This window comes from Rhinopithecus bieti, unplaced genomic scaffold (assembly GCF_001698545.2).
Source record: "Rhinopithecus bieti isolate Rb0 unplaced genomic scaffold, ASM169854v2 scaffold_15834, whole genome shotgun sequence".
Taxonomy (NCBI): domain Eukaryota; kingdom Metazoa; phylum Chordata; class Mammalia; order Primates; family Cercopithecidae; genus Rhinopithecus; species Rhinopithecus bieti.
The window spans coordinates 1,784,424-1,807,306 of record NW_016808980.1 but is presented as its reverse complement, the minus strand read 5'-3'; the positions used below and the strand labels follow the sequence as shown (position 1 = coordinate 1,807,306).

General features: G+C 41.2%; 1 protein-coding gene and 1 pseudogene across 1 annotated transcript in view; one reads left to right on the top strand and one right to left on the bottom strand.

Moving 5' to 3' along the window:
- Positions 1 to 22,883, top strand: part of ADNP (activity dependent neuroprotector homeobox) — a 41,451-nt gene that overhangs the window by 240 nt on the left and 18,328 nt on the right.
- Positions 14,219 to 21,220, bottom strand: LOC108539435 (26S proteasome non-ATPase regulatory subunit 10 pseudogene; annotated as a pseudogene).

Sequence of the window (22,883 nt, the reverse complement as noted above, 5' to 3'; positions counted from 1 at the left end):
GTATATTCATTTTGGAGGGTGGGAACTGCAGCAACAGGGAAGCCAGAGACTTCCTCCTCCTTGGTCACCACCAAAACCAACACTTCCAAAATTTCAGCCTAGCCACATTCCTCAAGGAACCGGTTAGAGCTGGTTGCAGTAGTGGGTTCTGAACACTTATTAACATCAGAAATGACTTACAGCTTTTTTAAGAAATTTTTACAGATGCTAATATTGTAATCATTTGCATTCTACACCCTTGTGTATAAAGTATAAGTATTCAGTTACTATTATTTTGATAACCCAATCTCTAGAGTTGCTAAGCTTCTAAAAGCCTTAAATGTCTGATGAAAACCTGCTTTTCCATAAACCTGTTCTTACTACCAAAGATTGACAGTGGTTGATGTTTGTGGGTACCTTTAAGACTTTGTTACAATTATGTTACATAAATACACCAAGATAAGTTTATGGGGAATGGAATGGGTGTATTCTTTGATACCTAGTTAACCAGTTGGTGCTTAACAGGAGAATTTTTCATTGGAGAATTGCTACCAAGTAACATTTTGGTGAGTGAAAAGGAGGCCCTTTGGTACAAGTATTTGACTAGAGACATTGCTTCTACAATTTCTTAGTCATTGTGAAAAATAACATATTTAAATTGAATTATTTTAATTTTTAAATACTGTATAGTATTTGTAGACAGGTATAGTTTTGATATTTATTTGGTGTTTTATATGCAGTTATTTAAGTTCTGAAAATGAGCATATAATTTGAAGGCAGCTTATTTGAGGGAATGTTTGAAATGAAGATTGTCGAGGGGCTTTTGTTTGATTTGGCAAATGAGATACAGTGTTGAATGAGGTCCTAAGTGGTAACAGCTATTTTCTCTTAAAGGAAAACTTGCTGTGAGCTCTCAGAAAGCATGTATTCTACCGTTTCAAAGGTTTCTTGGTTTTAACACTCAAAAAATAAGGTGAGGCCAGGCAAGGTGACTCACACCTATAATCCCAGAACTTTGGGAGGCTGAGGCAGGAGGATCGCTTGAGGCCAGGAGTTCAAGACCAGCCTGGGCAACATAATGAGACCCCCGTCCCTACCAAAAAAAAAAAAAAAGTGCAACAATTGGGCTTGAAGACTGGAATTTATAGTAGGTAAACTATATACTTCATTAAAGTATAGTAAAAGACTCAATTAACTAGAGTGTGGGGAATGGGTATTCTGTTTAACTGAACTTTTAGCAGAAATTCCTTCTTGGCCTTTGTTGAAAAATTTCCTGAGACTAGCTTATCAGGAGCTGCTATATATTGAAACTAACCTCTTTGATTTTGGTTCTTATAGTCCCTGTATAGAAAATATAGGAGATTGGGCTGAAAATCTGTTAATCATCCCTGGCCCTTCCAACCTTGGAAGTCGTAGATTTTAGACATGCCTGCTGTGAATTTGCTTTGCTTTGCTTAAGTTTATCTTTTTCTCCTTATGCCAGAGTGCAGGAAGAGTTTTAATACTATTTATATTAAAATAAGAACTTCACAATGTTGAACAGATTGTTTTGGTACCACTTGCAAGTAACCAACCAGTAGACTTTTATCAGACGAAAATGGCTTATTATTTATATTTGATTATTAAAAGCATAGGTATATAAAGCATACTGTGAAGTTGTTGCTTTCCTTGTAACTACTTACAAGTTTTGAAAGTATTAAAAAGTTAGTACTTTTTAATAAAAGTACTAAAACTAAAATACTCAGCAGTATATTGGTTGAATAAGTTGATACTGGCTACAAATTTTATTTTGAAAATTGCAACTTAAGGAGGATAGAGCTGTTTTGTAAAGGAGAAAGTAGGGATTGATGCTTCATAGGGTAAAAAAAAGAAAAACTTCAGTGTTTCTGCTTCTTTTGAGAATCATATATAAGTAACAAAATTGCATAAATTGTAATAGACCTCGGCCAGTTGATTTCATAATTGGGGTGTGTATGTGTTTGTATGTACACATACACATAAAATGCATGTGGGTTTTCTAGAGCTGGAAATGATTGTCATATTATTAAATACAGATGAAAAGTTCAAGTATCAGGTGTAGTTTGGGAGAAAGTACACCTAGTTTTGAGATGTAGTTTGGGGACAATACATCTAAGTGTAATAAAAAACGTACCAGAATTAAACTTTCTATACATATTTTTTCCAAGTAACCTATTTAAATCTTAGTGAAATAAAGATTTTAAAATGATATAAAAGAAAAAAATTGAAGTTTTATTTTACAACATTAGAAGCATTATTGTGGTTTACACCAAAGTACCCATGAGTGTTGTGTTAATAAGCTACTTGTTCAACCTGGAGTTCCAAAGGACTTTTATTTTAAGTGAGTGTCATAAAGTCTGTTACGTCTTAGATAAGGTTAAATACTTTCAGTGGGAGTTTAACCTTCATTCTCTTGCCTGAGAAGCATGTACATTAAGAGAAACATTGCTCCCCTCTGTGTAAATAATTTAATTATAGTTAGATTCACAGAGCTTGACTTGTTATTAGCATCGGATAAACTTAAAGTTTTTCGTCTCCTAGTTTTTGTGTTTTTTTGTTTGTTTGAGACAGAGTCTTGCTCTGTCTCCCAGGCTGGAGTGCAGTGGCACGATGTCAGCTCACTGCAACTTCTGCTTCCTGAGTTCAAGCGATTCTCCTGCCTCAGCCTCCTGAGTGGCTGGGATTACAGGTGCCTGCCACAACGCTCGGTTAATTTTTGTATTTTTAGTAGAGATGGGGTTTGCCATGTTGTCCAGGCTGGTCTTGAACTCCTGACCTCAGGTGATCCACCTCGCCTGCCTTGGCGTCCCCAAGTGCTAGGATTACAGGCGTGAGCCACTGTGCCCAGCCCCTGTCCTAGTTTTGTAAGAGCTTGTGATATTAACTGTGGAGCAGATGTCGTAGTTTGCTCATGTACATTACTGTCAGTTTGGAAACTCGGTGTTTGAAACTGGTATAAACCAAAGCCCCATGCTAATTAATTGATATTTTGAATGTAAAATTGGCACTTTCCACTTTGACTCTTGAGATACTTTATTAGATAAACCATCCATGCTTTGCCCATCATAGGTGGCCATTGTGACTTCATGGTTTTTTGTTTGATCCTGTTAATTAGAAAGTGAGGAGAGAATGATTATGTTCTTTCATCTTCTGAGTGTCTTAGTACTCCTTACACCTGCGTTACGTTATGACCTACCTTTACTATCTGCCAGTTTTGGGGTCATCTTAAGTCAGAATTCATATTCTGCTTCACTGGAGTGACAAGGCTCTCTTCACGTATTATCATGCTTCTCAAGTTGGTATATGTAAGCCAACTTGATTATGTAGAGAGTGTGTGTGTGTGTGTGTGTGTGTGTGTGTGTGTGTGTGTAGGAAATCACAGATAAAATTTGAGCCAACTATGGAAAGTGACAGTTTTGATTGCAGGGCACACGTTTTTATTCTAGTCAATAAAAAATGCAAAATTCATATTACTGTTTTAGTCCTGGGTCCTCTCATCTCTGTGTATTAATTCAGTCCTCTGCCTTTAGGAGTTCCCTGAGATTCACTCACAAGCTTTGGTATTATTGATCCCTACCTTGGTTCCAAGACAGCAGCTAGAGAAATCCTGGAACCCCTCAAGAATTTCAACAGTGTTCTAGAAATAAAGATTTAGGCCGGGCGTGGTGGCTCACGCCTGTAATCCCAGCACTTTGGGAGGCCGAGATGGGTGGATCACGAGGTCAGGAGATCGAGACCATCCTGACTAACATGGTGAAACCCTGTCTACTAAAATACAAAATTAGCCGGGCGTGGTGGCGGGTGCCTGTAGTCCCAGCTACACGGGAGGCTGAGGCAGGAGAATGGCGTGAACCTGGGAGGCGGAGCTTGCAGTGAGTGGAGATCGCACCACCGCACTTCAGCCTGGGTGACAGAGTGAGACTCCGTCTCAAAAAAAAAAAAAGATTTAGAAAATAAGAGGAAAGTATAGACAACGTTGGATAGAGTTTACAAAGGGAAGGCTGCTCTGAATATATATGCCACAGTTTTAGATTTCAGTTAAAGATTTAATTTAAATACATACACATCTAAAAGAGTCATGCATTATTTGACCAGCTGTTAGAATTAAAAATGAATCTGTATATCCTAATACCCTCTTCAGTAGGGTATAGATTTGTAATTGAGTCACTTAGCTGTGGGTTGTGTTTATATGTCACTTCTCATGTGACTGATGGCTTTAATAAGGATTTGCTGTTTAAGTGTAAAGGCCCCCTCACTGGCCTTTATGGATGATAGTATTGATGGCTTGCCCGTTTTATTTTCTAAGCACTTTATAAACTATTCCCAATTCTGTCAGGACTATCCTTGTTTCACAAGTAGGGAAATCAAGACACTACCACATACAATGATGAAATGAGCCACAGAATGTGTCTGGGCTGGTTCCCAAGCCTGTGCTTGGAACACAAGCCTTTATGGTGCTCTTGTAAGCTGTTTGGCTAATGGGGGCTCACATGAATGCTTCCCATTTCATAGTGAGGTTTTATGCTTCCACGTGAGCTTACACCCAAGGATCCCAATGGTGTCTACATTTAAAGAAGCTAGCCACACCCCCAGTAGGGAGAGTCTGGGTATAAATTGTGCAGTTGGCAGTTAGTTGGAGTAGCATATTTCTCCTTTGAACTTAACTGTATACGGATCGAAAAAGAAACTTTATGTTCCCTTTTCCCAGTTTTTTAGTTTAAGACAGTGTCTCCTGAGCAGTTATTTTTTTGTTAAATAATTGCTGGCTTTTACCCTTTATTTTTCTGAATCCTTCGTGCTCCATTCAAGAGCTTGTCGAAGGCTGTGCTTCAGTTGACAATCTGTAAAGCTCTGCTCTTCTGCTGGAAGCTGGTGACTTGAGAACCTTTTGAGTGGTCTCTTTTGAAGAAACTCCTGTCTAGTGGAAATATGGTGGAATTTATTAAAATTTTAAATTGGAATTACAAATTTAGGTTGCCAGAATCCTTGCTCTTGTGAAGGAAGTGAGCTAAGACTGGGAGTATCCAAATGCAAGAAGTGCTCAGAATCCTGCTTCGAGATCAGTTACACTTAAAAACAGCAACAAGAGGACGGGCGTGGTGGCTCACACCTGTAATCCCAGCACTTTGGGAGGCCAAGGCTGGCGGGTCACCTGAGGTCAGGAGTTCAAGACCAGCCTGGCCAACATGCTGAAACCCCGTCTCTACTAAAAATACAAAAATTATCCTGGTGTGGTGGCACGCACATGTAGTATCAGCTACTTGGGAGGCTGAGGCAGGAGAATCGCTTGAACCCAGGAGGCAGAGGTTGCAGTGAGCCGAGATGGCACCACTGCACTCCAGCCTGGGAGACAGAGTGAGAGTCTGTCTCAAAAAAAGTAAAAATAAAAACAGCAACAAGAAAAATGCAAATAAAACTTCTCTGGGGAAGTTGTAAAAAAGTGAGCCATCAAGTGGCAAAACCTGGTACAAGAATGCTTTTGAAAAGCTGCCTTTGGTGAAGCCTTGATCCTGGGAGATGGCTTAGAAAAACTTGAATAGTTTTTCTAAGTTTAAATAAATTGTTACTCAAGAATGGTGAAAGAAATATATTTCCTATTGTGGGAAATTATTTCTGAGTAGTTTTGGTAGAGCATAAAAAATGTATTATTAGGGGATCAAAATAACATGTCGTTTAGATAGAAAGACTAGGCATGCGTTTTATGTCATTTAGATAGACGTGGCATGCATCTGAAATAATTTATAAATGGACATAATCTATGTGTCCTCTCGTGGTGGTGTGATACATACTGGTTTTCGTCCACCACGGTTCCTGGCTTCCCCACCCATAATCCCATTACCATGTTTTGTTATAGGGGTGCGTTAGGTCTCAGAAAATAATCTCTGACTTTCAGCTCTCGCTTTACACCTGCCCCAAGGCAAGACTCTAATCTTTACCCAGCTTACTGATTGTAAGTCTTGAGACCCTCCCTAGAGAGAGGGTGTTGCCCTATACCCCAGGGAAGGGAGGTAAGAAGAGGTGACTACATTATAAAGCTTTTATAAAAACCCAGGAGAGGCCAGGCGCAGTGGCTCATGACTGTAATCCCAGCACTTTGGGGTGCCGAAGGCGGGCGAATCATGAGTTCAGGAGTTTGAGACCAGCCTGGCCATCATGGTGAAACCCCATCTCTACTAAAAATAAAAAAATAAAAAAATTAGCTGAGCATAGTGGTGGGGGCTTATAATCCCAGCTACTCGGCAGTCTGAGGCAGGAGAATTGCTTGAACCCAGGAGGCAGAGGTTGCAATGAACTGGGATTGTGCCACTGCACTCCAGCCTGGGGGACAGAGTGAGACTCCATCTAGAAAAACAAAAACAGAACTGGGTTCAGAGAACTTCCAGATAGTTGAACACACCTGGAGGGTAGCGCCCCCAGGGAGGGCACGGAAGCCCAGTGCCCCTATGCTTTTCTTCATCTGTTTTTTCTTATAATAAACCGGTAAACGTAAGTGTTTCCCCAGGTTTTATGAGATGCTGTAGCAAATTAATAGAACTCAAGGAGGGGTCTTGGGAACCACAGCTTGAAGCATCAGTCAAAAGTTCGGGAGGCCCAGACTTCTAATTGGTGTCTGAAGAAGGAGAGAGCGGTCTTGGGGTTAGACTAAGCCCCCAACTTGTGGAATATGACACTATATGACACTATATCCAGGTAGACAGTGTCAGAACCATATTAGGACACTCAGCTGATGTCCGCTGCTTGGGAAAAAACCCCGCACGTTTGGTTACAGAAGACGACTTCACGACTTCTGTGTAATGTGAGGGCAGAGGAAAAACACAGTTTGAGAGTCTTCCCCTAAAACACTCCTTAACGGCTACTTGTGAATTATTTCCCTTTTTCACATTGGTCTTAAGCCAGGTTGTCCGCTTACAGTGACGGCAAGTGACTGTATCCCTGTGGAGTTCTTATGTAGGCAGTGGAGTGCTAGAATCACTCTATGCTGTGTCCCTGCCTTGCTGCAATACCTGTTTAGAGTGAAGTAAACTGGGAAGTGCTCCTCACCTTACACTCTTCCTAAACCTAGATTGGTATATTATAAAGGATCCTCAGTCTGTTTTTCTTGTTTAAGTACTGAGGCATCTTCCCCGGCTTTCAAATACAATTTTAGGTGAACTCTTAAATTGATGAAGTGTCAGGAGGCCAGACCTCTGACTGCCCAGTTGTCGCCTTGTCCCTCAGGCATCATCATCCCTCTATTTGTATACATATCTTAAACTCTTAGAGGAGTTCCACCTGAAAACAACTGGTTCTACTGGTGTGCTGGAAATTCTGGTGGTCACTGCTAGAATTCTTGCCTGAAATCTGAATACGGAAAGCATCAGGATAAGCAACAACACAGTAGCAGTTTTCCGGTTGTGGGCACCAGTCTTGTAGTCTGCAAATCTTCCTGAAAGACCAGTGACTCCATATAGTTTTTAAAACATAAGATATGCAAAATCAAGATGACAGCTTTATGTTTCTACATAACTGTTAAGTCACCTGGGTTTGTTTAAGATAGTTGCAGATGTTCTGTTGCATAAATATTTTAAGTGTCACTGAGCTTGTAAAGTTGGGAATATGCTAACCTGAGTATGAATGGCTCACACAGATGTAAAATATTATATAAAAACACTACTGTGCATGTAGCACATTGTAATGTGTACAAGAACAGATGTTGTTATGGCAACCACATCTGATTCTCAGTCATAATAGTTTGAGCTTTTTGGAGAGGTTATGCCCTGGTGTGAACTCAGAATTTTCAAAGTGATTATTTTAGTATCTCATCTGGTTTAAGGTAATAATGGTAACTGCCTTAAGCATTAACTTGCATCATCTCATTTAATCCTTCTGACATTGAAACAATTAGATAGTGTCCTTCTGCTTATACCATAAGAAAACAGACCTCTAGAGGTTAAATAACGTGTTTAGGATCACAAAGCTAGTAAGTGGCAGAGCGAGGATTTAAATACAGATCTGTCCAACTGTAGGGTGGACCACTGCATCCTATCTTTATTTTATAACAAATAAAAGTTTACTGTGCTATGTCATCCTATCTCTTATTAAGGAGGTTTGAAGTTACAAGGTGTAAATTGTTTTACATATGGCTGATCGGTAAATTTTGTCCATAAAATAATATTGGCACAAATTTTGACTTAAGGCTATAAGCTTCACCTGTGAACCTTTTCTTTTCTCTTCCTTTTACTATCACCACAGTATCCTATTTAATCTCATACCTAAGGCAGTGATGGTTTCTCAGACCTCTCAGATTGAGAAGATGGGCATGGGTGTAAGCTCCCTCAGGTGATTGAGGGTTGGGTAGGGCTGGTATCTACTCTTACCTAATTGACTTCCTCCGGGCTTTTTTTTTTTTTTTTTTAAGATGGAGTCCAGGCTGGAGTGCAGTGGCACAATCTCGGCTCACTGCAACCTCTGCCTCCTGGGCTCAAGAAATTCTCCTGCCTCAGCCTCCCGAGTAGCTGGGATTGCAGGCGCTGGCCACCACACCCAGCTAATTTTTTGTATTTTTAGTAGAGATGGGTTTCACCATGTTGGTCAGGCCTCCCAAAGTGCTGGGATTACAGGTGTGAGCCACCACGCCCGGCCCTCTGGACCTTTCTTAATGGAACCTGCTGAATACAACCAGATTAATGCTTCTTTTTTTTTTTTTTTTTTTTTTTTTGGAAATGGAGTCTGGCCCTGTTGTCCAGGCTGGAGTGCAGTGACTGCAACCTCCGCCTCCCAGATTGAAGCAATTTTTCTGCCTCAGCGTCCCGGGTAGCTGGGACTACAGGCATGCACTACCACACCCGACTGATTTTTGTATTTTTAGTAGAGACGGGGTTTCACCATATTGGCCAGGCTGGTCTCGAGCTCCTGACTTGGTGATCCGCCCATCTTGGCTTCCCAAAGTGCTGGGATTTCAGGCATGAGCCACCACGCCCAGCCCAGATTAATCCTCTTAAAGTGCCATTAGAATCATGTCCCTTCTGTACTTTGATATCTGCAGCATCTCCTCGGTGCCTCCCAGACATGGGAGCAGACTCCAGCTTCACGTTCAGGGTCCCCATCCTATCCTCACTCTGCCTGTCCAGTCATGTCGTTCCTTATTACTCAGAAGCTTGACATAGCAACCATTCTGACTCAGTGGAGTTAAGGAGGGAGTTCCTAGAACACCTTGCTTTCTGGCCTCTGGACCTGCGCCAGAAGCTTTTTGCAGTAAATGCAGATTCTCCACCTAAGTTAGTGGCCCCAACTCAGCAGCTGTTGCCACCCTTCCTGCTGAGAATGAACTAAACATGAAGCAGCCTAGGATTTAGTTTGTGACACATCTGATATATCGCCTCTTTCACTGCAAATATTTATTGGATGTCATGTCTGTAAGCCTTTTCTAGGCAGGGATTCATTCATTCAGTCTGCATTTATTGAGTGCCTGCTTTGTTCTAGCCACTGACATAGATGTTAGAGATACAGCAGGAAAAAAAACCAAAGTCCCAGGGTCTCCCTTTGTAACCCAGGCCGAAGTATGGTGGCGCCATCATAGCTCACTGCAGCTCAAACTATCCTCCCACCTCAGCCTCCCAAGTAGCTGGGACTATAGGCCTGCACCACCACACCTGGTTATATACATATATTTTTTTTTCTTTTTTTTTTTTTTAAGTAGAGTTTTCACTATATTTACCCAGGCTGGTCTTGAAATCCTGGGCTCAAGCAGTCCTCCAACCTCAGCCTTCCAAAGTGCTGGGAGCTGGGAGCTGGGAGCCACACCTGTGAGATGGCACCCTTGTCCTGCTGCGTATTTTTTTTTTTTTTCATCTTGTTTAATTTTATTTACATGAGCCACTCAGAATAGGTAAAACCATAGAGACAGCAGATCTGTGGTTATCAGAGGCTGGTGGGAGGACTGCTGCATATTTTAAGGGTTCTGTTTAGTCCATCAGTTGAGGTTAGGAAAATGAATGTGCTAAAAGATAATATGTAATGATAATAATTTATAGACATAAATGCCAGCCGTATCTGTTAACTATTTCAGGTTGTATTTTACTAAATCTCTGAGATCACCTGTGATGAGCTTTTAAAATAAATAAAACTTTTAAATCACAGTGTGATTATAATTTTTGTATAATTGGTAGGTAATGTGATGAACCAGGCTGTTTACCGTTAGATTATTGGTTTGCTGTTAATGAACTACACCACTACACCAGCATGAGAGAAAACAAACTTCCTTAAAGTGCTAAAATTAAATTTTTCATCATTCTGTTACCTTTCAAAAGCTTTCCATTTCATTTTTCCCAGGACCTCTTCTCTTGCTCTTCTGCTTTTGTAGCGGAAACTTAAGGTGATTTGAAAATTTAACATGTGGGAATTGTCTGAAGATCTTTTCTCTACTGCCACACGCTCAAGTTTGCAAAACAGAGTAGTTGAATGTCTCACTGAAGGAACCCCAGCTGTATTAAATCTATTAGTTAAGCCAGAGTGAATCAGGGCCTTCATTGCCAAAAGTAATATAATACACTGTCCCTGGCCTCTTGGAGTGGAGCAGATTTGCCAATAACGTGAACTCTACCATTTTTTTTTTCTTTAAGTACTTAAAGGTTTTGGAGCTGCCTAGGTTCCATTAATGTATTACTACTTATATTAAATGATTATAGTGTTAAAAATGGTCTGGAAATTTGTATAGACCTTCAAAATGCTGTGTTACGTCCACGGTTTGTTCTAGAGGATCTGTCCTTTTCTGGGGAATATTAACAAATGCCTAATACTCACATTTTGGTAGAGAGACCCATCAGTGAGAAATGCCCCTGATTTTGAACCCAGACTACCCTGGTCTTGAAATTATAAGCAGACTTTGTCTGCTTCCCTAATCAACACTGCTGCCTTAAATTTCCCAGTAATCACTTTACAAAAAAAAAGAATGTGTTTACTTTTAATTGTTGTAAAGTAAACATAAACTTTACCATTTTAGCCTTTTTTAATCTTGCAAAACTGAAACTCTATACCTGTTAATAAATCCCTGTTTCTTCCTTTACCCAGCCCCTGGCAACCACCATTTTACTTTTCTATTCCTATGAATTTGTTTATTCTAAGTACCTCATGAGTGGAATCATACAATATTTGGCCTTTTGTGGTTGATTTTATTCACTTAGTATAATGTTTTCAAGGTTCATGTTGGAACATGTATCAGTACTTTATTCCTTTTCATGGCTGAATCATATCCCATCATGTGGATATAAACACGTTTCATTTATCAGTTGATTTGAGTTGTTCCTATTTTGGGGGTATTATGAATAATGCTGCTGAGAACGTTGATATACAAGTTTATGTGTGGTCCTGTGTTCCCGCTTCCCAGTTGCTTATGTAACTTTTTGGACTTTTAACTGTTCTCCCAGTTTGACTGGAGCCTGGAGGTAGTTGAGAACAGAGAAGCCTCCTATTAACTCCCTCCTTTCAAAAAAGGAAGCCTCTAGTTTCCCAAGGGACTTTCAGAAGACCATGCTTAGAGGATTAACAATGGGAAATAATAAAGGGGAGACATAAGATACATCTGTTTTTTGAAAAGCTGGCCTGTTATTTAAGGATATCAGGGTTGTGGTTTTCATTTTACAAGACACTGCCCTTATAATTTTGATAGAAACATTATTCAGATGTGACTATCTAGTGACTCTTGACCTCCATGGTGATTGTAAGAGTGATTTAAGACAAGTGTCCTCAGAGCTGAATTCTTCTTCTCTGGATGTGATGGAACCATCTGACTGACTTGAGATATGTACAGATTCTTAATCTCTGTATTACTGCTTCAGCTGGTTTGGCTGAGCCTTTTAATTTTTGAAGACCATTTCAACCTTGGGTATTGAAGTTCTGGCACTTTCAGATATGTGTAGGGAACATGCTGCTGTTTTGAGTGAATGTCAGAGATAGAGTTCGGTCTGCGTGGGTAATGAGGGGAGTGCTGCTTCTTAGGTCTGGGGGGTGGCCTTGAGACCCAGCTCGCTCATGGGCAAGCAGTTGCTTCACCTCAGCTGCTAATTTGTAAGATGAGAAGAGTTTAGATTAGGCAACCCCTGGGTTCAGTGATTCAGAGTGCTGCTTTTTCATAACGGATTTCAGTTGATGGTGTGATTTGAAAGATGAATCTCAGTCTTTTGACTTTCCTAAGGCCTGTACTGGACATTGTTTTTTCGTTTTTGGTTTTGTTTTTCCAACCCTCATTTCAGAAACAGAATGCTTGTGTTCCTGCAGTTGAGGAGACACTGAAGACTGGTGATTGTGATTTAGATTCAGTCCAAACTACCTTTTTCCTCACCAGCTGAACAAGCTAACTCTGAAAAGGCACTGCATATTTTAAAAAATATTTTTTATGTCATATGTATGAAATGGATGCCACTGACACAAATGCACTTTTCAGGGGCATTAATTGAAAAATAATGTCCAGAATTAGGGTAGTGTTGTCTCACTTGACATCTCCTGAATATGTCACATCCGAATAACAGTTTATCCAGGGAACCGGGGAGACTGACAAGCTGGAGCTTATCCTTTGGAGAGTGGCCTGTGAGATCACGGAAGGAATGGTGAGAAGAACTGATCCTGGTTCACTGGGAGAAGAGGGGCGTGTCTTAAAGTTTTGAAAGGCTGTCATGTGACTGGGGAATTTATAGCCTAACTGAGAGCTATGGGCAGGTTACACAACATTGTAAAGCTGTCCAGTGTGGAATGAGCTGCCTGGTGGGATTTTGTGCCCCCTCTCACTTGAGGTGATCAGGCAACAATCTTTTAGAGCATGTTTTTTTTTTTTTAGAAAGGATTCACACATGTTGATGGAAAGTGACAAAAAATATTACTTTGACTAAACATTTTTGTATGGAATGCTGTATTTAGATAAAATACCATCTCTCGCCTTGCATAAATTTACACTAAAGAAATGGTTATAAAATTATAAAGAATAATTGATAACAGTTAAAACTTGAAGAAAATCAATGTTTATTTTGGAGGCAGTTTTGTATTTGGTTATCTTTCATTATCAAACTGGGAGAATAGTAAAAGTCCAGTGAAGTTAGTAAAAATAGAAGAATACAGAAACCGCTTATCTTTATTAAGAGTGTTCTAATACGATTATCCTAGGCAATGTAATTGATGTTCATTGTTCAGATTTAGCTTTCAGTACATAAGTGTCATCATTTGCAAAGTAGTTTTCTTTCTAATCTTCCTGGTTCTCTAACTCCCTCACCCCCCTTTTTAGCCTCAGTACTACTGTACATTTTCCAGTCAGCTTAAGGAAAGAGGAGACTAAACTATTTTCTTACCTCTCTCTTGCTGCACAGTTTTATCTGCTAATCCAGAAGATCATTCTGCCCTGGATAGTCAGAATTACGTGTTTTGTGGATTGGGGAGGGAGGAGAGGAAAAGGAGGAGGTATCAGAGCTGCTTTTCTATGAAGAGTTTCCGGCAACTGGAAGCTCTTTTGCCCAAGCTTATAGGAGAATGGAAATCGGCTACCTCTGTTCAGGGCTGTGTATTTTAGAAAAAGATTGAGTGGGGTGATTATTTCCAGACTGGCTGTAGGCTCTCAATCTTAAAGCAAAGCTGTATAAGATTAATTTTTTAAAATGCAAATATATAAACCTTTTTGCAACTGGTTTGATTTAAATGTAGGGCTTAATGGCACATGTAAATAAAATAAAGTATGTTCACTACTTCAGATGCAAATCCTAAAATAGGAACAAAAAGGGCTTATTGGCTATAAGAAGAAATAGGGTTTTACTGTGACCACAGTTTTTGATTCAGTGAGTGATATAGACAGGTATTAAATATGTTGCTGATGGGAAAGGTAGGAAGGAAAGAAAATGCATAAATAAATACAAGGAATGATGGTTTTTTCTTTCACATTTATTTTTAGTTTTCGAATACAAATCAATAATATTTTGTTACATATCATTTTAACAAGCTTGACTTTTTTTCAATATAAGAAGACTTGATATAGGTACTTTAAAACGTTCTTTTTTAAAACCATACATTTTATCTGGGGAAAGCTTATCCAAAAAAAAATACACATTTACATGGGAAGTTGTTTTCATTACTTTAGAGCACAACCCCAACTTAAAATGTGGTCCACTAAAATATGTAAATATTCCTCCTGTCACAAAATAAAATCTCATGGTTGGGGAAAAATAATATTTGGCATAGGCCTGAGTGAGCTTGAAAAACAAGTTAGGATGTTTAACTGTATGGAGGAACATCACGGAGGGAGTCCATCTAGAACCATCTAGCAAAGGACTAGCCTGTTGCTATTGGAGCTAATCTATTTGAGAGACTGATACAAGGTGCATCCTCGGGGGGTACTGAAGATTCACAACAGCCACGGAATCACTTACTCAGAATTAGCCGAAATTCAGTATACAAGAATATATGACAACAGTAGAACAATGTCAATAGTTATGCAGTGCCCGGAAAGCAAGCTGTAAGTTTAGGACAAGAACCTCAACAGGAACAGTAGTCAACATGTTTGTAAGACTTTGAAGGTGAGAAAACATTTGCAGATGATGTCTTGTGCCCAAGTACATTATTTTCCAGGACACTGGGGACAGCATCACAACATACAAAGTAAGAAGAAATCCAAGCTGTTTAATCTCCTACCATTCTCTTGAGTATTAAACCCAGGCCACCTTTGGCCACTTGCGGGGTTTCTTTTCTTCTTTATTCTCTATGTAAATATTGCTTCTTGGGACACCAGCAGTTTTGCTTCTTCACTCTTATCACAGACTAAGTGTGGAGGGTGTTACCCTCAGTGTCTTGGATGTTTGTGGATGCTTTGTAATACAGAAGGATATGAATCATCTTCAAGTTACCCTTGGCTGTGGCCTGGTACTTTGCTGTAGCCTCATAATGATCCTTAACATCTGGATTAGCCTCGCCTTCTAGTAACATGACAGCAATCTCATGCCTGTTTTTGGAAACTGCATGATGTAGGGGAGTAGAGCCATTTTGATTGACAGCATTCACTTGAGCACCTTTTCCAGAAGGGCTTTTTACAGTCTCATTCTGGCCAGCACAAACAGCAGTCTGAAGAGGAGACCAATATTGCATAGTATTTATCATTTACTGGCACTCCAAGTTGAAACAAAAATTCAGCAATTTATGTACGTCTGATTGAGCCTGCCCAATGCAGTGCACTTCTGTCCTGGTCAGTTCTCATAGCCAGGGATTTATTGGCCAGAATCCTCTCCTTCACCTCCTCCAGCTTTCCGCTGTAGGCCCAGTTGCAGACCGTTAGGTTAGACACATACCCCTCTGTTTTGTTTTCCCAGGATTGATGTTTTCTTTCTGATTAGTTTTTATCTTAACAGGTACTGAATGTTTCCACAGAGACATAACAAAATCTGTTCTTTAAATAAAAGTGTCGTCACAGGTAGCGGTTAACTGATGCTTTGATTCTGTTCATGAGAATCAGATGCTTGTCCCTCTTAGAAAATTGCCAGCATAACTTAACATTTTTTAGTTAGATCATTGGTTTAAAGAAACTTCAAAAATCTTACTCTTAAACCCCAGTGGGGTTATAAGATATATGTAAAATTCTTGCATCAGCATCAGTTGGAGTAATTTAAGTATCAAGGGTCTGAAATTCTTACATAGTAACTTGGGTTGATGTTATCAAAAAATGAAATTGTTTATATCGTAGTAGCCTGTCTTCCTAATTTTTATTAACTTAGAAAATACAGCTACCCTTTTTTTTTTTTTTTTTTTTAAAGACAGAGTCTTACTCTGTTGCCCAGGCTGGAATGCAGTGGCGTGATCTCTGCTCACTGCAACCCCCACCTCCCAGGTTCAAACAATTCTCAGGCCTCAGCCTCCCAAATAGCTAGGATTACAGGTATGTGCCACCATGCACAAGTAATTTTATTGTATTTTTAGTAGAGATGGGGTTTCGCCATGTTGGCCAGGCTGGTCACGAACTCCTGGCCTCTAGTGATTGCCTGCCTTGGCCTCCCAAAGTGCTGGGTTTACAGACATGAGCCATGGTGCCCATCCTGACAGCTGCCATTTTCTTCACTAGTAATAGCATCATTTCTAGCCCTTGATTCCATACTCTTCTCTTCTCCCAACCCCAGGTAAAAGATAATCCCAGAGAGAGAGTGTTTTTCTTTACAACTTTAGGGTAGAAATGTTTTTTTAAAAATCACACTGTAAACTTTTATTTTCTGATCCTTTAGGTTTACTGTGGATTCCCTATCACTTCATACTTTGATCAGACTAATGTTATTTGGTGAAGATTTTCAGTAAACTATCAGAATTCTTCTGTAGCCATCTAGGCCCAGATTCTACATTTCGGTAACCTGCCACTTTTGCATAAATTTGCATGACAGGCTTACTTTAGATTAGTGACTATTTCCTGGAGGTACTGGTGGCAGGGAACCTTTTTTTCCTCTCAACCTGAGCACCGCTAGTTTTTATCTTTTTTATATTTCACCTAAGATTCCTTTGGAAACAAGGATTTCACAGCTTTTAAAAAATAAAAAGTTTGAAGCTAGGTGCAGTGGCTCACACCTGTAATCCCAGCACTCTGGGAGGCCGAGGCAGGCAGATCACTTGAGGTCAGGAGCTCGAGACCAGCCTAGCCAACATGCCGAAACCCCATCTTTACTAAAAATGTTAAAAAATTAGCCCAGCCTGGTGGCATGTGCCTGGAATCCCAGCTGCTTGAGAGACTGAGGTGGGAGAATCGCTGGAACCTGGGAGGCAGAGGTTGCAGTGAGCTGAGATCACACCACTGCACTGCAGCCTAGGTAACAGAGAGAGACTCCATCTCAAAAAAATAAATGAGGTTTGAAAATCACTGGTTTAGCCGGGCGCAGTGGCCCAAGCCTGTAATCCCAGCACTTTGGGAGGCCGAGACGGGCGGATCACGAGGTCAGGAGATCGAGACCATCCTGACTAACACGGTGAAACCTTCCGTCTCTACTAAAAATACAAAAAATTAGCCGGGCGAGGTGGCGGGCGCCTGTGGTCCCAGCTACTCAGATGGCTGAGGCTAGAAAATGGCGAGAATCCGGGAGGCGGAGCTTGCAGTGAGCTGAGATCCGGCCACTGCACTCCAGCCCCGGCGACAGAGCGAGACTCCGTCTCAAAAAAAAAAAAAAGAAAAAATCACTGGTTTAGGCTAAGTGCAGCTTATGTTTAGGTGTTAACCAGGAAGAAGTAACGATCCTTGTGTAGCTCTCATTGAAATATTAGAGATTCTTTTCCTAGTGGAAATGAAAGTTCTGCATTCACTGTAACTGATACATTAATCATCACTTTGGGATATGTGCAGGTTTGGGTTCCCGAACATTGTAAAGTAGCAAAGTTACACCTGCAGTTGAAGGAAAGTAGGACACACTATGACGTACTAGATCCGCACTTGAAATAGTTTAAAATGTGATCTGGACAAGTTTGGACTTGGAGGCTAGCTTTTTCTTCTGGCTTATCTGTGCCTGTTCAGAGGTGTTCGGCTGGGTTGTCTTTTGCTTATCTAAAACAGGTTTATCTTTTTGTTTGTTTTGTCTTTGTTTTACTTTCAGATGATACTAGTAAATGCTTTTCTGCTTTTTTTCTGCCCCTAAAAATACAGACTATACAGTGCCATCCTTGATGTGGTAGCTCTGCAGAACTACCATAGACAAGTTCCACTAATTCTTGGTGTGTCAGATCCTGCAGACCTTACCTTGAGCCTGCTAAACTAGGACTGTCATCTGTTGGGTGATTATCCGTCTGCCTGACCCAGAAGAAGCTGAGTACAGCCTCTGACTAGATCCAGGGCTTTTGGCAGAGCAGTTGTTTCGTAAATGATTGTGATTGTTGGTCAGTTAATTACCTCTTCGCTTAAAGTTCACAGCTATCAATGTTATGTCATCATCCTTCCACTGTACAGTGAGCTTACAAATATTTTTTCCTCGTGAGCCAAGTTCTCTGTACCTCTTGGTACGTGGAGTAAATGTTTTTACTTTTGATACTTGAAAGAGAGAGAGGATCAGGTTTTTTTAATTAAAAATGTTCTATGTGTATTAATTTAAGGGATACAAGTGCAGTTTTGTTACACGGACATATTGTTCAGTGGTGAAATCTGGGCTTTTAGGGTTGGGTGTGGTGGTTCATGCCTCTAATCCCAGCACTTTGGGAGGCCAAGGTGGGCAGATCACTTGCGGTCAGGAGCTCGAGACCAGCCTGGCCAAGATAGCGAAACCCCATCTCTACTTAAAATACAAATATTCGCCGGGCGTGGTGGCACGTACCTGTAATCCCAGCTACTCAGGAGGCTGAGGCAGAATTGCTTGAATCTGGGAGGCGGATGTTGCAGTGAGCCAAGATCACGCCATTGTACTCCAGCCTGGGCAACGAGTAAAACTGTCTCAAAAAAAAAAAAAAAAAGCAAAAGAAATCTGGGCTTTCAGTGTATCCATCACCCAAATACTGTACAAGGACACCTTATTCAGTCAATGTTGCTAGGAAAATTGGATTACCATGATGCGGAAGCATGAAACTAGACCCCTATCTGTCACCGTATACAGAAATCAGCTCAAGATAGAAAAAAGACTCAAAGTGAGACCTGAAACTAGGGAAAACTCTCATGGACATTGATCTAGGCAAAGAATTCATGATTAAGACCTCAAAAGCACAACCAACAAAACCAAAAGTAGATGGGACTTAAACTGAAAAGTTTCTGCACAGATACATATATCATGCATATGGTTTTACTTTATCTGTAGCCTAGGACCTAGATGAATCTCAGATTTTCATTCCAGCCGTCTGACTCTTCTTTGTAAGAAAGCACATGAATAGGATTTGGGCCTGGATTAGTACAACTTCAATGTTTGGGCCCTAATCAGTAGATGTGGGTATAATTTGCAAGGACTAATAGAAATGAGTATGTCTTGTTCACTTAACAGTGTTAGTCTCCAAAATTGAATGTTGGCTGGGCACAGTGGCCCATACCTGTAATCCCAACACTTCACAGAGCCGAGGTAGGAAGATCACTGGAGCTCAAGAGTTGGAGACCAGCCTGGGCAGCATAGGGAGGACCCCTATTAATTTTTTTTTTTAAATTAGCTGAATGTGGTGGCGTCTGCCTCTAGTCTCATCTACTTTTGAGGCTGAGGCAGAAGGATTGCTTGAGCCCGAAGAATTGAGGCTGCAGTGAGCTGTGATCATACCACTGCACTCGAGCCTGGGTAACACAGAATGAGACCCTTTCTCAAAAATAATAATAACAGAACGTTTACATGTAGTTCATCAGGTGGCATGTGCTTACCAAAAAGCTAGTTACTCTCTATTTATTTTAAAGGCAGGACCTTACTCTGTCACCCAGTCTGGAGTGCAGTGGCACGATCATTGCTCACTGCAGCCTTGAACTCCTGGGCTCAAGTGATCCTCCCACCTCAGCCCCCTGTGTATCTAGGACTACAGGTCCACACCCGTTTCTACATAGGTCTTGCTGTGTTGCTCAGTCTGGTCTCAAACCCAGCCCCCTAACATGCTGGGATTATGGGTATGAGACATTGTACCCACACCTAGTTACTTTCAGTTGTAAATAAAACACTTGAAAATGTTAATTCTATTATTAATAGGTCGTTGAGCTTTCTCTGAATTATTTGAGAATTTAGGTTAACTCTTTTCATATAGTGTTTTTTGTTTTTTCACTTGATGAAATCAGAGCCAAAGCATTTTTTAGAGTAACTTTCATCTTACAAACTCCTATTCTTTTTACTAGACCCAGTTCACAAGTGTAATTATTTTGTATAAATACCCTATCTTGGTCGGCATGGTGGCTCACACCTGTAATCCCAGCGTTTTGGGAGGCCGAGGTGGGTGGATCACGAGGTCAGGAGATCGAGACCATCCTGGCTAACACGGTGAAACCCCATCTCTACTAAAAATATAAAAAATTAGCCAGGCATGGTGGCAGGCGCCTGTATTCTCAGCTACTCGGGAGGCTGAGGCAGGAGAATGGCGTGAACCCAGGAGGCGGAGCTTCCAGTGACCCGAGATCGTGCCACTGCACTCCAGCCTGGGCGACAGCAAGACTCCGTCTCCAAAAAAAAAAAAACCCTATCTTCCCTCTTAATTATTTACTTTCTCTTCTGTGTCCCACTGCCTAGTGGGTCTGTCAAGACTTTTGGTTGTGAGTGACATGAACTTAGGCAGAAACCATAATGTGTTTGTTTATATATATTGGAAAAGGCTGGCATAGGGAAGTGCTGTTCTTCAGGCACAGCTGCATTGAGGACCTTAAACAATATCAATAGGGATTGTTGCCTTTGCTTACTTCATGTGATGGCAGGTCCCAACTCTTGTTTTCAGTGTCAGTGTCAGCCCTGTTTAAGGGACATGTCCAACTCTACTGGTCATTATCTTACATAGATGAAATATTCTTAGCTAGTCAAACTGAGTCGTGTATGCTCTGCTGGAAAAGTGACTTTCTCTCTTCCATCAATTGTGGCAGAGGCAGCTCCAAGAGGAGGCTGGGCAGGCAGAAACAAATGTCTAAACCCTACTGACTGAGGGCTGGCTGGGTATGTGTATTCCAACCTGGAAGAAATGGACTGTTGAAATGGAAGAACCGTGTCTTATTCATCTCTCTATTCCTAGCATAGTTGAGTGGCTAAGTGCAAGTGCTTTAAAAATTATTGTCTAACAGATGAACAATATATATGGGTTTGTTAAATTGGATATTTTTCCTTTTTTATGTCATGAGCTGAAAGGTTTGGCTGAAGGGAGCTACTTCTCCTTGGTATTGGAATAATGATGCTCCTCTGGTTTTTGTTTTGTTTTGTTTTGTTTTGTTTGAGACAGAGTTTTGCTCTTGTCGCCCAGGCTGGAGTGCAATGGCGCGATTTCGGCTCACCGCAACCTCTGCCTCCTGGGTTCAAGCGATTCTCCTGCCTCAGCCTCCCAAGTAGCTAGGATTACAGGCATGCTCCACCACACTCAACTAATTTTGTATTTTTAGTAGAGATGGGGTTTTTCCATGTTGGTCAGGCTACTCTCCTGACCTCAGGTGATCCACCTGCCTTGGCCTCCTAAAGTGCTGGGATTACAGGCATGAGCCACCACACCAGGCAAATTTTTTTTTTTTTTTTTAAATGGCCATGCCGATAAGGAGGCAAAAGAGAAAGGATTAGCTACCAAAGGGCAAATCTGGGGAGACAGTATGCCCATCTTTCCACATGTCAAAACCCATCTCTGGGACAATTTTTGGCATTAGTATTAAGGTTTCTTTCTCCCTAAAGAGTAATATTTATCTATATTTTAGTTTTTAGCTCTCTTTGCATTCAAAAGTGAGGAAAGGACCCTGAATTTCAGGCAGAGATAATTTCTTATCTATTCTGTTCCCACCCCTCAGTTACTTAAATATAGATCCCTTGTCCAGACTTGTAAAGGAGAATCAAATGGATAACATTAATGAACCCTGGAGCCAGCTATTGATTTGAACTTAGGTTTCTTAACAGCAAGCAGTAGATGCAAAGAAACATAGGGTCCTTCTGTTCTTTTTCTTATCATCCATAATGATTGACTGGTAGAGTTTGATTGAAACTTTTTCCAAGGAATTGTTTGGCTTGTTATAGTTCAAAAAGCTCACAAGAAAGGGTAACAATGGCCCCTTCTGGGATGGGGAGCTGCATGGCTGGTGGGATAGGAGTGAAAAGGAAGCCCTCTTTGCTTATATTTCTGAATTGTGTGCTTGTTTTATCTACTGAGAAAGTATTTAAAGCAAAAAAAAAAAAAAAAAAATCTTTGCAAATGCTTTTGAAGGTGCCAATGCATAAGGACTGTTATTTCAGCTCCAAATGGAGAAAATCTTAGAGAAATGACCTCCATGAGCAAACGCATGGAGGGCACACACTTCTGGAGAAAGGGACATTATGGAATTTCCAAGGTTATTAGGAATGTCAGAAATAGGCATATGAAGAGCATTATAATCTTTACACTGAAAAGATGTAGAATGTTCTGAGTTAACGTGAACATAGATTCCTGGCCAGGCATGGTGGTGTACACCTGTAATCCCAGCACTTTGGGAGGCCAAAGCCAGCAGATCTCTTGAGCTCAGGAGTTCAGGACGAGCTTGGGCAATGTGGCAAAACCCCATCTCTACCAAAAAACAAAAATATAGCCAGGCGTGGTAGTGTGCACCTGTAGTCCCAGCTGCCTGGTGGGGCTGAGGTGGGAAGATGACTTGTGCCCAGGAGGTCGAGGCTGCAATGAGCTGTGATTGCACCACTACACTCCAGCCTGGATGAAAAGTGGAACCCTGGCCAGGCGCAGTGGCTCACGCCTGTAATCCCAACACTTTGGGAGGCTGAGGCAGGTGGATCACCTGAGGTCAGGAGTTGAGACCAGACTGGCCAACGTGGTGAAACCCTGTCTCTACTAAAAATACAAAAATTAGTGTGATGTGGTGACACGCACCTGTAATCCCAGCTACTCAGGAGGCTGAGGAAGGAGAATTGCTTGAACCCGGGGGACAGAGGTTGCAGTGAGCCGAGATTGTGCATTGTACTCCAGTCTGGGCAACAGGCAAAACTCCGTCTCAAAAAAGGCCGGGCATGGTGGCTCACACCTGCAATCCCAGCACTTCGGGAGGCTGAGGTGGGCATATCACGAGGTCAGGAGATCGAGACCATCCTGGCTAACACAGTGAAACCTCGTCTCTACTAAAAATACAAAAAATTTGCCAGGCGTGGTGGCGGGCGCCTGCAGTCCCATCAACTGGGGAGGCTGAGGCAGGAGAATGGCATGAACCCGGGAGGCAGAGCTTGTAGTGAGCCGAGATCCTGCCACGGCACTCCAGCCTGGGCGACAGAGCGAGATTTCGTCTCAAAAACAAAACAAAACAAAACCAAAAA